This window comes from Kogia breviceps, chromosome 8 (assembly GCF_026419965.1).
Source record: "Kogia breviceps isolate mKogBre1 chromosome 8, mKogBre1 haplotype 1, whole genome shotgun sequence".
In the NCBI taxonomy this organism is placed as follows: Eukaryota; Metazoa; Chordata; class Mammalia; order Artiodactyla; family Physeteridae; genus Kogia; species Kogia breviceps.
The window spans coordinates 34,974,047-34,990,121 of NC_081317.1; positions in this window are offsets into that span (position 1 = coordinate 34,974,047).

Sequence of the window (16,075 nt, forward strand, 5' to 3'; positions counted from 1 at the left end):
TTTGATTAATTCCTTTCCTACTGATTTTAAATATCTTCATACACTAACTTGTCATTTGTAAACAGTGCATATGACTGACTACTCATGACCATATTAATAACAGATTCTCCTTTTATGAACAGGGATGGCACATACCTCATATGAGCCAAAATACCCTGTCTTTCTGGCCTGATACTGAATGTTTCACTGAAGGGTATTTGAATCAAGTTTAGAAAAGGAGAATACCTCCTAGGACTTTGGAAATGAAACATCACAGACAAGTTACATTGTTACTCCAGAGCTGCCAGCATCATTGTGAAGAAGATTCAACTGTGATAAGAGAAAATTATGTCCAATTAGTACTATATTCCCTGAAAATCAAGAGATTACTGTTTACTTTTTTTATAATTGTTAGTAATATAAAGAACGTCATTCTTTCATAAAATTTCTCTGTTTCTTAAGATATGTAGAATCATCATCCCCTTTCATATATCATCTTTTAGGATTATGATTGGATTTGCTATTAAGTGCAGGACCATCTACCTTCCAAGATGGAACCAATTTACCCAAGTGGCCTGAATGAGAGGCCAGGTGACAAAGTCCCCTGATGGCACTCAGGCTGTATCTGCTGTCTCCTTGGTGGGGAATCCTCTCCAGATAATACATTATCAACTGGAGACCATGGTCTATGCTGTAGTCACGAACACTCCATTCTCCCTGCCTGGTTTATCTCCTTTCCGAGTATTAACTTTTATTCCAACAGATGGGTGCCTTATCTAGAGACACTGGCAGAGTCAATTTTCTGTCTGCCTGCCTACTAAGGGTCTTCGAGCTAGTAAAAGAAGCCTCCATGATGCAGGAATTTTTATCTGTTTTGTTCATAACATGTCCCTCTACATATTGAGCATTAAAAAATTATGAAGAGTCCCTCTACATATTGGGCACTAAAAAATACTTGTAGAAGGTAGAATTATCAAAGTGATATCTGAAAATTTTTCCTTTGGATGCTTCAAATTATATTTTGAGATTATTCATTTATTATAAATAGTTAAGGAAATTATTGCTCTAAGCTCCCACTCAGACTCTTCTTTTTGGATATTTTCTAAAATTGCTAAGAGAAAACTAATTCTTAATATTCAGAAGTGTTCTTCAGATCTCTTTCAGCCAAAACAAAATTTATTTTCAATAAACTAGTATTCCCAGTTCAAAATTATGTCTGCATAGCTATGTATTGTTACATAACTATAGCTAAGTACCAATCCAAAAAATTGTGCATAACAATAACAATGATAAATTAGATTTTCAGGATCAACCAAATGGGAAGGCATAATAATTAGTTCTTGGGGTCATGTGTTTAATTAATCATACCATTAGTTCTGCTCATTTTTACTTCCCAATCAACTTCCTGACAGTTACAAGGAAAGTTTTATTTTCTCAGGTCCAAGAATCTTATCTCCTAGGAGACATGTCTGACCCCAAAAGAACAGGTATAACATCTGCTCTGACCTACCTCCACGTTTTGTTTTTCCTTGCCAGGTATATAATACCTCTTCTCTCACATTAGAGGTCTCCCTGGAAGCCTAGCAGAAATAGTATATTCTGTCCTTCTACCAAGGCAGCTTCACACTGTAATGGGGGTGAAACAAATTTGTTTTGTGGAAACTGCACAGTCTCCAAGTACCATTAACCTGCCTGACCAACTGGCTATTCTAGTGATCTTCCAGTTTTCTAAGCAACTGACTGCCAACTGAAAAAAGCATAATTAGCTTAATTATCAGCTAACTACCTTGATACACAATTAATAAACTGAGAAACTGCTTGGAATATTAGCCATAAAAAACGAAATAATGCCATTTGCAGCAATGTAGATGCACCTAGAGATTGTCATACTGAGTGAAGTAAGAGGAAGACAAATATGATATTGCTTATATGTGGAATCTAAAAAAATGGTACAAATGAACATACTTACAAAACACAGTCACAGATGTAGAAAACAAACATGGTTACCAGTGGGGAAAGAGTGGGGGAGGGATCAACTGGAAGATTGGGATTGACATACATGCACTACTATATGTAAAATAGATAACTAATAAGGACCTGCACACAGAACTCTATACTCTGTAAGGAACTATATGGAAAAAGAGTCTAAAAAAGAGTGCTTATATGTATAACTGATTCACTTTGCTGTACACCAGAAACTAATGACATTGTAAATCAACTCTACTCCAATAAAAATTTTACAAAATAAAAGAAAATCTTCAAACACTTGGAAATTAAACAACACACTTTTAAGTTTCATGGGACAGAGGAAGTTACAAAGGGAATGAGAAAATAATTTGAAGTGAACAAAAAACTTGTCAAAATTGGTGCACTGGAGCTAAAGCAGTGCTGAGCAAGAAATTCATACCACCAAAAACTTACATTAGAAAAAAAGAAAGGTCTCAAATCAATAGTCTAATCTCTCATCTCAAGAAACAAAAAGAGCAGAGTAAAAACCCAAAGCAAGCAGAAGCAAAGAAATAATGTAAGAGCAAGATTCAATAATGTTGAGAAGAGAAAATCTAAGAAACCTGAACTTAATCCTTTGAAGAGAAAAATAAAACTGATAAAACTCTACTATGACTGAAAAAAATGATACAAATTAATTCAGGAATGAAACAGATGATATCGCTACATAAATACTGAAAGGATAATCAAGGAACACTACAAAAACTCTGTGTCACTTTGACACTATGTGAAAACAACCAATACTGACATCAATATCACAAAGCCACAAATTATGAAAACTCAAAACAGAAAATTAAATTTTTCTATAACTATTAAATACATAGGATTCATAGCAAAAAGCATTCCCAAAAAGAAATGTTCAGACTCAGTTGATTGCAATGAAGAATTCTTCTACATTTAAAGAATTAACACCAGTTCTACCCAACTTCCTCCAGAAAAGGAGGGAATACTTTACAACTCATTTTATGAGGACTGTACACAAAAACATGACAAAGACAATAAGAAAAAAGAAAACTAAATATATCTCTCATGAATTTCCATTAAAAAATCCTCAAAAGCCTATTAGCAAATCAAATCCAGCAATATATAAAAACTAACATCACAACCAAGTGGAATTTATTCCAGGAATGCCATGCTCATTCAACATTTGAAAATAAATTAATGTAATCCAACATATTAAACTAAGAAGAAAAATAACATGATCATATTAATGCAAAAGAGCATTTGATAAAATCAATTCCATTTTATGATTTTTTCTTTGAAGTCAGCAAACTAGGAATAGAGAATGTCACCAACTTGATAATTAATTGAAAACACAGCTAACATTGTACTTAATAATGGAAGACTGAATATCTTCCTCAAAATTAGGACTAAGGCAAAGATGCCCACCTTCATCACTGTTATTCAACATAGTACTGGAAGTCTAGCCAGCACAATAAGGCAAATAAAAGAAAAGGAGGCATATAGATTATAAAAGAAAAACAGGGCTTCCCTGGTGGCGCAGTGGTTGAGAATCCGCCTGCCGATGCAGGGGTCACGGGTTCGTGCCCTGGTCCGGGAAGATCCCACATGCCGCGGAGCAACTAAGCCCGTGAGCCATGGCCGCTAGGCCTGCGCGTCCGGAGCCTGTGCTCCGCAACGGGAGAGGCCACAGCAGTGAGAGGCCCGCATACCGCAAAAAAAAAAAAAAAAAAAAAAAAGAAAAAAGAAAAACATATCTATTTACATATGACATAATTGTCTATGTATGTACAAAAATCCCAAAGAATCCAGAAAAAAATTAAAACTTCCTAGAATTAATAAATCAAGCTTGCAGGTTATAAGAGCAACACAAAAAAATTATATATCTATCTGCTACACACACACATATATCTAAACCTAAAATCCTATGCAAAATTTAATTCAAAATAGATCAGATTTCAATATAAAATGTAAAACTATAAAATTTTAGAAGAAAAAGGGAAAATATTCTTCCAGAACTTAGTTTTGACAGGATACTCATAATAAATAGAAGATAAATATAGAATAGAAAACTGATAAATTGAACTTCAAATTAAAACACTCTGAGAAACATAATAGCAAGAAGATGGAAATAGGAGCTTCCGTGGTGGTCCAGTGGGTAAGACTGTGCTCCCAATGCAGGGGGCCTGGGTTCAATCCCTGGTGAGGAAACTAAATCCCACATGCATGCCGCAACTAAGAAGTCCGCATGCTGCAACTAAGAGTTCCACATGCCACAGCTAAGGAATCCACATGTCACAGCTAAGGAGTCCACATGCTGCAACACAGATCCTACGTGCTGCAACTAAGACCTGGCACATCCAAAATAAATAAATATAAATAAGTAAATAAGATAAAAATAAATACAAGCTACAGACAGAAAACAATTTGCAAACTATATATCTGACAGAGGACTTGTATCCCAACTATACAAAGAATTTTTTAAACAGTAACAAAACAACTCAATTTAAAAATAGACAGGAGGACTCTAGGGGGTCTCACACCAGGGAGTACTTCCCAGAACTGCTGCCAGTGTCCTTGTACTCACAGTGAGCCACAGCCACCCCCCCCGCCTCTGCAGGAGACCCTCCAACACTAGCAGCTTCCATGGACCCCTGATTGCTGCTTGAGGAGAATTGCCCTGTGGATCTGACTGACCAACAGTTATGATATAAGCAGTTTCAGGCGACTGGCCCAGCAGGAGTGAGAAGAATTTATCTTCAGTATAAACTTCATTATTCTACACTGTCTCTTCATTTGCCTTGGAGGTGAGAATATTGAGACTCAAGGAGATTAAGCAATGGAGTACTTTCACTGCTCAAAGGTAAAGATGCCATGACTTTCATGAACTGTTGACCATCCTCATATACTGCTTTCCTCACCCAAGTGCTAATTCCATCTTATCAGATGCTGTGTCATTTCCTGGCTGAGGAAACCACGATCTACAGTGCCATGTGGATGAAAGGCTCTTGGTGCTCCAGCCAGGCATCAGGGCTGTGCCTCTGAGGTGGGAGAGCCACCCTCAGGACACTGGTCCACAAGAGACCTCCCACCTCCACATAATATCAAATGGTGAAAATCTCCCAGAGATCTCCATCTCAACACCAAGACCCAGCTTCACGCAACAACCAACAAGCTACAGTGCTGGACACCCTATGCCAAACAACTAGCAAGACAGGAACACAACCGCACCCATTAGCAGAGAGGCTGCCTAAAATTATAATAAGGCCACAGACACCCCAAAACACACCACCAGACATGGACCTGCCCATCACAAAGACAAGATCCAGCCTCATCCACCAGAACACAGGCACTATTCCCCTCCACTAGGAAGCCTACACAACCCACTGAACCAACCTTAGCCACTGGGGACAAACACTAAAAACAACAGGAACTACGAACCTCCAGCCTGCAATAAGGAGACCCCAAACACAGTAAGTTCAGCAAAATGAGAAGACAGAAAAACACAGAGCACATGAAGGAGCAACGTAAAAACCCACCAGACCTAACAATTGAAGACAAAATAGGCAGTCTACCTGAAAAATAATTCACAATAATGGTAATAAAGATGATCGAAAATCTTGGAAATAGGATAGAGAAAATACAAGAAAAGTTTAACAAGGAGCTAGAAGAACTAAAGAGAAAACAAACAATGATGAACAACAAAATAAATGAAATTAAGAATTCTCTAGAAGGGATCACTAGCAGAATAACTGAGGCAGAAGAACAGATAAGTGACCTGGAAGATAAAATAGTGGAAATAACTACTGCAGAGCAGAATAAAGAAAAAAGAATGAACAAAACTGAGGATAGTCTCAGAAACCTCTGGAAAAATATTAAACGCACCAAAATTTGAATTATAGGGGCCTCAGAAGAAGACGACAAAAAGAAAGGGACCAAGGAAATATTTAAAGACATTATAGTTGAAAACTTCCATAATATGGGAATGGAAATAGTTAATCAAGTCCAAGAAGCACAGAGAGTCCCATACAGGATAAATCCAAGGAGAAACACACCAAGACACATATTAATCAAACTATCAAAAATTAAATACAATAGCTAGTGGGAAGCAGCCACATGGCACAGGGAGATCAGCTTGGTGGTTTCTGACCACCTAGAGGAGTGGGATAGGGAGTGTGGGAGGGAGGGAGACGCAAGAAGGAAGAGATATGGGAACATATGTATATGTATAACTGATTCACTTTGTTGTAAAGCAGAAACTAACACACCATTGTAAAGTAATTATGCTCCAATAAAGATGTTAAAAAAATTAAATACAAAGAAAAAATATTAAAAGAGCAAGGGAAAAACCACAAATAACACATAAGGGAATCCCCGTAACATTAACAGCTGACCTTTCAGCAGAAACTCTGCAAGCCAGAAGGGAGTGGCAGGACATATTTAAAGTGATGAAGGAGAAAAACCTACAACCAAGATTACTCTGCCCAGCAAAGATCTCATTCAGATTTGATGGAGAATTAAAACCTTACAGAAAAGCAAAAGCTAAGAGAATTCAGCACCACCAAACCGGGTTTACAACAAATGCTAAAGGAACTTCTCTAGGCAAGAAACACAAGAGAAGGAAAAGACCTACAATAACAAACCCAAAACAATTAAGAAAATGGGAATAGGAACATACATATCGATAATTCCCTTAAATGTAAATGGATTAAATGCTCCAACCAAAAGACATAGACTGGCTGAATGGATACAAAAGCAAGACCCGTATATATGCTGTCTACAAGAGACCCACTTCAGACCTAGGGACACATACAGACTGAAGGTGAAGGGATGGGAAAAAGATATTCCATGCAAATAGAAATCAAAAGAAAACTGGAGTAGCAATTCTCATATCAGACAAAATAGACTTTAAAATAAAGACTATTACAAGAGACAAAGAAGGACACTACATAATGATCAAGGGATTGATCCAAGAAGAAGATAAAACAATTGTAAATATTTATGCACCCAACATAGGAGCACCTCAATACATACGGCAAATACTAACAGCCATGAAAGGGGAAATCGACCGTAACATAATCATAGTAGGGAATTTAACACCCCACTTTCACCAATGAACAGATCATCCAAAATGAAAATAAATAAGGAAACACAAGCTTTACATGATACATTAAACAAGATGCACTAAATTGATATATAGAGACATTCCATCCAAAAACAACAGAATACACATTCTTCTCAAGTGCTCATGGAACATTCTCCAGGATAGATCATACCTTGAGTCACAAATCAAGCCTTAATATATTGAGGAAAATTGAAATCGTATCAAGTATCTTTTCCAACCACAATGCTATGAGATGAGATATCAATTACAGGAAAAAATCTGTAAAAAATACAAACACATGGAGGATAAACAATACATTACTTAATTGCCAAGACATCACTGAAGAAATCAAAGAGGAAATCAAAAAATACCTAGAAACAAATAACAATGAAAACACAATGACCCAAAACCTATGGGATGCAGCAAAAGCAGTTCTCAGAGGGAAGTTTATAACAATACAATCCTACCTTACGAAACAAGAAACATCTCAAATAAACAACCTAACCTTACACCTAAAGCAACTAGAGAAAGAAGAACAAAAAAGTACCCAACGTTAGCAGAAGGAAAGAAATCATAAAGATCAGATCAGAAATAAATGAAAAAGAAATGGAGACTATAGCAAACATCAGTAACACTAAAAGCTGGTTCTTTGAGAAGATAAAATTGATAAACCATTAGCCAGACTCATCAAGAAAAAAAGGGAGAAGACTCAAATCAATAGAATTAGAAATGAAAAAGAAATAACAACTGACACTGAAAAATAAAAAGGAACATGAGAGATTACTACAAGCAAATGTTTGCCAATAAAATGGACAAACTGGAAGAAATGGACAAATTATTAGAAATGCACAACCTGCTGAGACTCAACCAGGAAGACATAGAAAATATGAACAGACCAATCACAAGCACTGAAATTGAAACTGTGATTAAAAATCTTCCAACAAAAAAAAGCCCAGGACCAGATGGCTTCACAGGCGAATTCTATCAAACATTTAGAGAAGAGCTAACACCTATCCTTCTCAAACTCTTCCAAAAGATAGCAGAGGGAAGAACACTCCCAAACTTATTCTATGAGGCCACCATCACCCTGATACCAAAACCAGACAAAGATGTCACAAAGAAAGAAAACTACAGGCCAATATCACTGATGAACACAGATGCAAAAATCCTCAACAAAATACTAGCAAACAGAATCCAACAGCAGATTAAAAAGATCATACACCATGATCAAGTGGTGTATACAAATCAATTAATGTAATACACCATATTAAAAAATTGAAGGAGAAAACCACATGATCATCTCAATCAATGCAGAGAAAGCTTTTGACAAAATTCAAGAGTGATTTATGATAAAAAACCCTGCAGAAAGTAGGCATAGAGGAAACTCCTCAACATAATAAAGGCCATATATGACAAACCCACAGCCAACATCGTCCTCAATGGTGAAAAACTGAAACCATTTCCACTAAGGTCAGGAACAAGACAAGGTATCCCACTCTCACCACTCTTATTCAACATAGTTTTGGAAGTTTTAGCCACAGCAATCAGAGAAGAAAAAGAAATAAAAGGAATCCAAATCGGAAAAGAAGTAAAGCTGTCACTGTTTGCAGATGACATGATACTATACATAGAGAATCCTAAAGATGCTTCCAGAAAACTACTAGAGGTAATCAATGAATTTGGTAAAGTAGCAGGATACAAAATTAATGCACAGAAATCTCTTGATTCCTATACACTAATGATGAAAGATCTGAAAGAGAAATTAAGAAAACACTCCAATTTACCATTGCAACAAAAAGAATAAAATATCTAGGAATAAACCTACCTAAGGAGACAAAAGACCTGTATGCAGAAAATTATAAGACACTGATGAAAGAAATTAAAAATAACACAAATAGCTAGAGAGATATACCATGTTCTTGGATTGGAAGAATCAACATTGTGAAAATGACTCTACTACCCAAAGCAATCTACAGATTCAATGCAATCCCTATCAAACTACCATTGACAGTTTTCACAGGACTAGAGCAAAAAATTTCACAATTTGTATGGAAACACAAAAGATTCCGAATAGCCAAAGCAATCTTGAGAACGAAAAATGGAGCTGGAGGAATCAGGCACCCTGACTTCAGACTATACTACAAAGCTACAGTAATCAAGACAGTATGGTACTGGCACAAAAACAGAAATATAGATCAATGGAACAGGACAGAAAGCCCAGAGATAAACCCATGCACACATGGTCACCTTATCTTTGATAAAAGAGGAAAGAATATACAGTGGAGAAAAGACAGCCTCTTCAATAACTGGTGCTGGGAAAACTGGACAGGTACATGTAAAAGTATGAAATTAGAACACTCCCTAACACCATACACAAAAATAAACTCAAAATGGGTTAACAACCTACATGTAAGGCCAGACACTATCAAACTCTTAGAGGAAAACATAGGCAGAGCACCCTATGACATAAATCACAGCAAGATCCTTTTTGACCCACCTCCTAGAGAAATGGAAATAAAAACAAAAATAAACAAATGGGACCTAATGAAACTTAAAAGCTTTTGCACAGCAAAGGAAACCATAAACAAGACCAAAAGACAACCCTCAGAATGGGAGAAAATATTTGCAAATGAAGCAACTGACAAAGAATTAATCTCCAGAATTTACAAGCAGCTCATGCAGCTCAATATCAAAAAACCAAACAACCCAATCCAAAAATGGGCAGAAAAACTAAATAGACATTTCTCCAAAGAAGATATACAGATAGCCAACAAACACATGAAAGAATCCGCAACATCACTGATCATTAGAGAAATGCAAATCAAAACTACAATGAGATATCATCTCACACCGGTCAGAATGGCCATCATCAAAAAATCTACAAACAATAAATGCTGGAGAGACTGTGGAGAAAAGGGAACACTCTTTCACTATTGGTGGGAATATAAATTGATACAGCCACTGTGGAGAACAGTATGGAGGTTCCTTAAAAACTAAAAATAGAACTACCATATGACCCAGCAATCTCACTACTGGGCATATGCCCTTGAGAAAACCATAATTCAATAACAGTCATGTACCAAAATGTTCATTGTAGCTCTATTTACAATAGCAGGACATTGGAAGCAACCTAAGTTTCCATCAACAGATGAATGGATAAAGAAGATGTGGCACATATATACAATGGAGTATTACTCAGCCATAAAATGAAACGAAATTGAGTTATTTGTAGTGAGGTGGACGGACCTAGAGACTGTCATACAGAGTGAAGTAAGTTAGAAAGAGAAAAACAAATACCATATGCTAACACATATATATGGAATCTAAAAAAATTTAAAAGTCATTAAGAACCTAGGGTCAAGATGGGAATAAAGACACAGACCTACTAGAGAATGGACTTGAGGATATGGGGAGGGGGAAGGGGAAGCTGTGACAAAGTGAGAGAGTGGCATGGACATATACATACTACCAAATGTAAAATAGATAGCTAGTGGGAAGCAGCCGCATAGCACAGGGAGATCAGCTGGGTGCTTGGTGTCCACCTAGAGGGGTGGGATAGGGAGTGTGGGAGGGAGGGAGATGCCAGAGGGAAGTGATATGGGAACATATGTATATGTATAACTGATTCACTTTGTGGTTTTTTTTGTTTGTTTTTTTGGGTTTTTTTTGCGGTACGCGGGCCTCTCCTGTTGTGGAGCACAGGCTCCAGACGCGCAGGCGCAGCGGCCACGGCTCACGGGCCCAGCCGCTCCGCGGCACGTGGGATCTTCCCGGACCGGGACACGAACCCGCGTCCCCTGCATCGGCAGGCGGACTCTCAACCACTGCACCACCAGGGAAGCCCTTCACTTTCTTATAAAGCAGAAACTAACACCCCATTGTAAAGCAATTATACTCCAATAAAGATGTTAAAAAAAAAAACAAGAATAAAGAGTGACCCCCCCAAAAAAAGAAGACAAAAGGCATGAAAAGAATTTCTACCAATGAGGATATGCTCATGTGTACTGCATAACTTTAAGTTTTCTGTATATAATGATGTCTTGACATCTTAAAAAATGCTTTCTAGATGGGGAGACACTGCTCTTTCTGGGACAAGCCAATTCTTAAATAGCGCATGATTCAACTGGGAGCATGTGTTTGATATGCAAAGTATCTAGAGTTATACCTCTATCTGTTAAGTACACCCCAGTAGGCAGTATTCCTCACCCTTAATCACAGGGCCAGGAACCAGGCAACTTGGAACCACCCCTATAAAGACTACCAGATTATTCAAATTAGGCAATGCTAAACGGTTTACTCTGCCCAGCCTTGCCTTTCCCGTGGAAACTCCAGTAAAGGCTCTGACCTAGTCTTTCCCCCTTACTCCTATCTTCTGCCACCTTACCAATTTTGGCATTTCTCCCATGGTCCTTTGTTGTGTGCTGCACCTCTCATTTCTAGGGGAACTGTGGGTACTATTAAACTTTTTTCTCAATGGCATTGACCTCTCCATATCATCACTCAGTCACCTCCATAAAGTTAAGATCTAGGCACAGAACACAGTGGCACATAAACAAATGAAAAGATATTCAAGGCATTATATGAAATTAGGGAACTTCAAGTTAAAACTACAATGAGGTACTTGTTAAAATGGCTAAACTTTAAAATACTTACAATAGGACTTCCCTGGTGGCGCAGTGGTTGAGAGTCTGCCTGCCGATGCAGGGGACACGGGTTCGTGCCCCAGTCCGGGAAGATCCCACATGCCGCAGAGTGGCTGGGCCCGTGAGCCATGGGCGCTGAGCCTGCGCGTCCGGAGCCTGCACGTCCAGAGCCTGTGCTCTGCAACGGGAGAGGGCACAGCGTTGAGAGGCCCGCATACCGCCAAAAAAAACAAACAAACAAAAAAACAAAACAAAATAAAATACTTACAATAACATGTACAAATAAGGATACAGAACAAGTAGATCTCTCATATATTGGTGATGGCAATGAAAAATGGGAAAGCCACTCTGGAAATATTTTTGAAGCTTCTTACAAAATTAAATATAAACAGCATACAACCAAGCATTCTCACTCCTGGGAATTCATCATAGAAAAAATGAAAAATTATGTTCACACAAAACCTGTACACATTGTTCATATCAGATTTGTTATAATTAAAACCAGAAACTCAAATGTCCTTCAATGGGTAAATGTATAAACAAATTGTAGTACATCCATATTATGTATTGTGAATACTCTGCAGTAATAAAAAAGAATGAAATATTAATATATACAACTTTAGTGAATCTCAAGGAAATTATGCTGAAAGAGACCAGTCTGGAAAAGTTATATGCCATATATTTCTCTTTATATGAAATGACAAAATTATAGGAATGAATACCTGATGGAAGAGTGCTGTATCTTGATTGTGGTGGTGGTTACATGAATCTAAACATGTGTTAAAATTGACAAGATAAGCAAAATAAACAAAACTTTAGCTAGACTCACCAAGGGGGGAAAAGAGAGATAGTGCTCAAATAAAATTAGAATTAAAGGAGGAGATGTTACAAGTGATACCACAAATATTCAAAGGATCATAAGAGATTACTTTGAACAATTATACACCAACAAATTGGCCACCCTAGAAGAGGTGGATAAATTCCAAGGAAAATACAACCTACCAAGACTGAATCATGAAGAAATAGAAAATCTGAACAGACTGATTACTATTAAGGAAATTGAATCCATAATCAAAAACCTCCCAACAAACAAAAGTCCAGGACCAGACAGCTACCCTGGTGAATTCTACCAAATATTTAACAAAGAATTATCAATCCCTCTCAAACTCTTCCAAAAAAATGAAGAGGGGGGAAATCTTAAAAACTCATTTTATAAGGCTAACATTACCCTGATACCAAAACCAGATAAAGATACCACAAGAAAAGAAAATCACAGGCAAATATCCCTAACGAACATAGATACAAAAATCCACAACAAAATATTAGCAAACTGGAATCACTATGTTGTACTTCTCTAACTTATTGTATTTCAATATTTACTTCAACTATATTTCAATTTTTAAAAGCTTTAAAAAATATTAACAAACTGAATTCAACAATATAGTAAAAGAATTATGCACCATGATGAAGTGGAATTTATTCAAGGATGTAAGGATGGTTCAACAGCCACAAATTAATCAATGTGATACACCACATTAACAAAATGAAGGAAAAAAAATCAAATGATCATCTCAACAGATGCAGAAAAATTATTTGACAAAATTCAATATCCATTTATTATAAAAACTCTCAGCAAAGCAGGCAAAGAAGAAATGTACCTCAACATAATAAAAGCTATATATGACAAGCCCACAGCTGACATCATACTCAAAGTAAAGAGCTGAAAGCTTTTCCTCTAAGATCAGGAACAAGACAAAGATGCCCAGTCTCACCACTTTTATTCAGCATAATATTGGAAGTCCTAGCCAGAGAAATTAGATAAGAAAAAGAAAATGCATCCAAACTGGAAAGGAAGAAGTAACACTATCACTATTTGCAGATGACATGGTATTAAATATAGAAAACTCTAAAGACTCCATCCAAAAGAAAAATCCATTAGAACTGTTAAAAAGCAAAACTGAATAAGTTTTAAAGAACTTATTGGCTTTATTCAATGATTCATGAATTAGGCTGTATCCCATCTAACAGAAGGGAGCCCTGAGGAGCTGGAAAAAATGACTTTTATAGGCAGAAAGGAGCAGGACAAGGGTTATTCTAGAAAAAAATGGATCATTTGTGGCAAGGTCACCTTCCTTTGGGAGACAGCACAGGTCTATCAAACAGATTACCTCACTAGTGTTGACCAGGTAATTCCAGATTGACTAATTTAAGATTTTGTTCCTAAGAGAGGCTGAAACTGTACTTAACTTACATATCAATATTAAGTTTTGGTTTGGAGACATGCAGCTTAGCAAAAGTGACTCCATTATTGGCCTATTGTCTATTTTTTAGCAGAACTAATAAATTCAGTAAAGTTGCAGAATATAAAATCAATACACAAAAATGTGTTGCATTTCCATAGACTAATCATTATTGTGAATTAAGAAGACAATCTCATTTACAATTGCATCAAAATGAATAAAATACCTGGAATAAGTATAGCCAAGGAAGTTAAAGACCTGTATATTGAAAACTATATGATATTAATGAAAGAAATTGAAAGAGGCACAAATAAATGGAAAAATATTCTGTGCTCCTGGATTGGAAGAAGAAGTATTATCAAAATGACCATACTACCCAAAGGAATCTACAGATTCAATACAATCCCTATCAAAAGTCCAATGGCATTTTTCACAGAAATAGAGCAAATAATCTTAAATTTGCATGGAAACACTTAAGACCCCAAATAGCCAAAGCAATCTTGAGGAAGAAGCACAAAGCTGGAGGCATCACACTCCCTGATTTCAAAGTATATTGCAAAGCTATAGTGACTAAAACAGTATGGTATTGTCATAAATATAGACCTGTATATCAATGAAACAGAATAGAGACCCAGAAATAAACCCATGCATATATGGTCAATTAGTTTATGACAAACGAGCCAAGAATAAACAATGGGGTAAGGAGAGTCTCTTCAATAAATGGTTTTGGGAAAACTGGACAGTCACATGCAAAAGAATGAAACTCAACCACTTGCTTACAACATACACAAAAAAGTAGCTCAAATAACAACCTAAGTGTCCATTGATGGATGAATGGATAAGGAAATTGTGGCATATATATATATGAATATATATGAAATATATATAATAAAATATATGTATAATGACTATATATAATGAAATCTTGCCAGTTACAAAATAGCAAGAATTTGTATGTACATTCATCCATCAATGGACACTTAGGGTGTTTCTATATCTTGGCTATTGTAAATAATGCTGCAATGAATATGGGGTGCATATATCTTTTCCAGTTAGTTTTTTTATTTTCTTTGGAAAAATAATCATCAGTGGAATTGCTGGATCATATGGTAGTTCTATTTTTAATTTTTTGAGGAATCTTCGTAGTGTTTTCCACAGTGGTGGCACCAATTTACATCTCACCAACAGTGCACAAGTGTTCTTTTTTCTCTACATCCTTGCCAACACTTGTTATTTTTGTCCTTTTTGGTAAAAGCCATGGACCTCAGGGCATTATGCTAAGCAAAATAAATCAGAGAGAGAAAGACAAATACCATATGATCTCTCTTATATGTGGAATCTAAAAAACAAAACAAAACAAAGAAAACCAAAGCTTGTAGATATAGAAAACAGATTGGTGGTTGCCAGAGACAGGTGATGAGAGATTGGAGAAATGGGAGTCAAAAGGTTAAATTAATAAATAGTGTAGTGTCTATACTTAATAATACTGTATTGTATATTTGAAAGTAGAGAGAGATCTTAAAGAGAGATCTTAACATTTCTCATTACAAGAAAAAAATTGTAACTGTATGATGATGGATGTTAACCAAACTCATTGTGGTGATGTCACAATATATGTATCATGTTATACACCTGAAACTAATGATATATGTCAACTATATACCAATAAAAAACTATTTTAAAATCAATGGGGAAAAATTGCATAATGTAATAACTGTTGAAATCAAAAGTCTATAGACTGTAGAAATGTGCCAATGTAATTTTCCTGGTTTTCATATTGTACAATTAGGTTACATTAGGTAACAAAGGGGAACCTGTGTAAAGAGTACAAGGACCTCTCTGTACTAACTCAGAACTGCCTGGGAATCTATACTTATTTCAAAATAAAAGGCTTAAAAAATAAAAGCTAACTGGCCCTATCAGTGGGATTTATTATTATTATTCATAAATGGATCTTGCAAACAATTCAAAGATTTATTTCAATAATTCACGAATAAAACCCTAAGTCTCTGCAGGTTTTTTTTTTTTTTTTTTTTTTTTTTTTTCCCGGTATGCGGGCCTCTCACTGTTGTGGCCTCTCCCGCTGCGGAGCACAGGCTCCGGACGCGCAGGCCCAGCGGCCATGGCTCACGGGCTTAGTT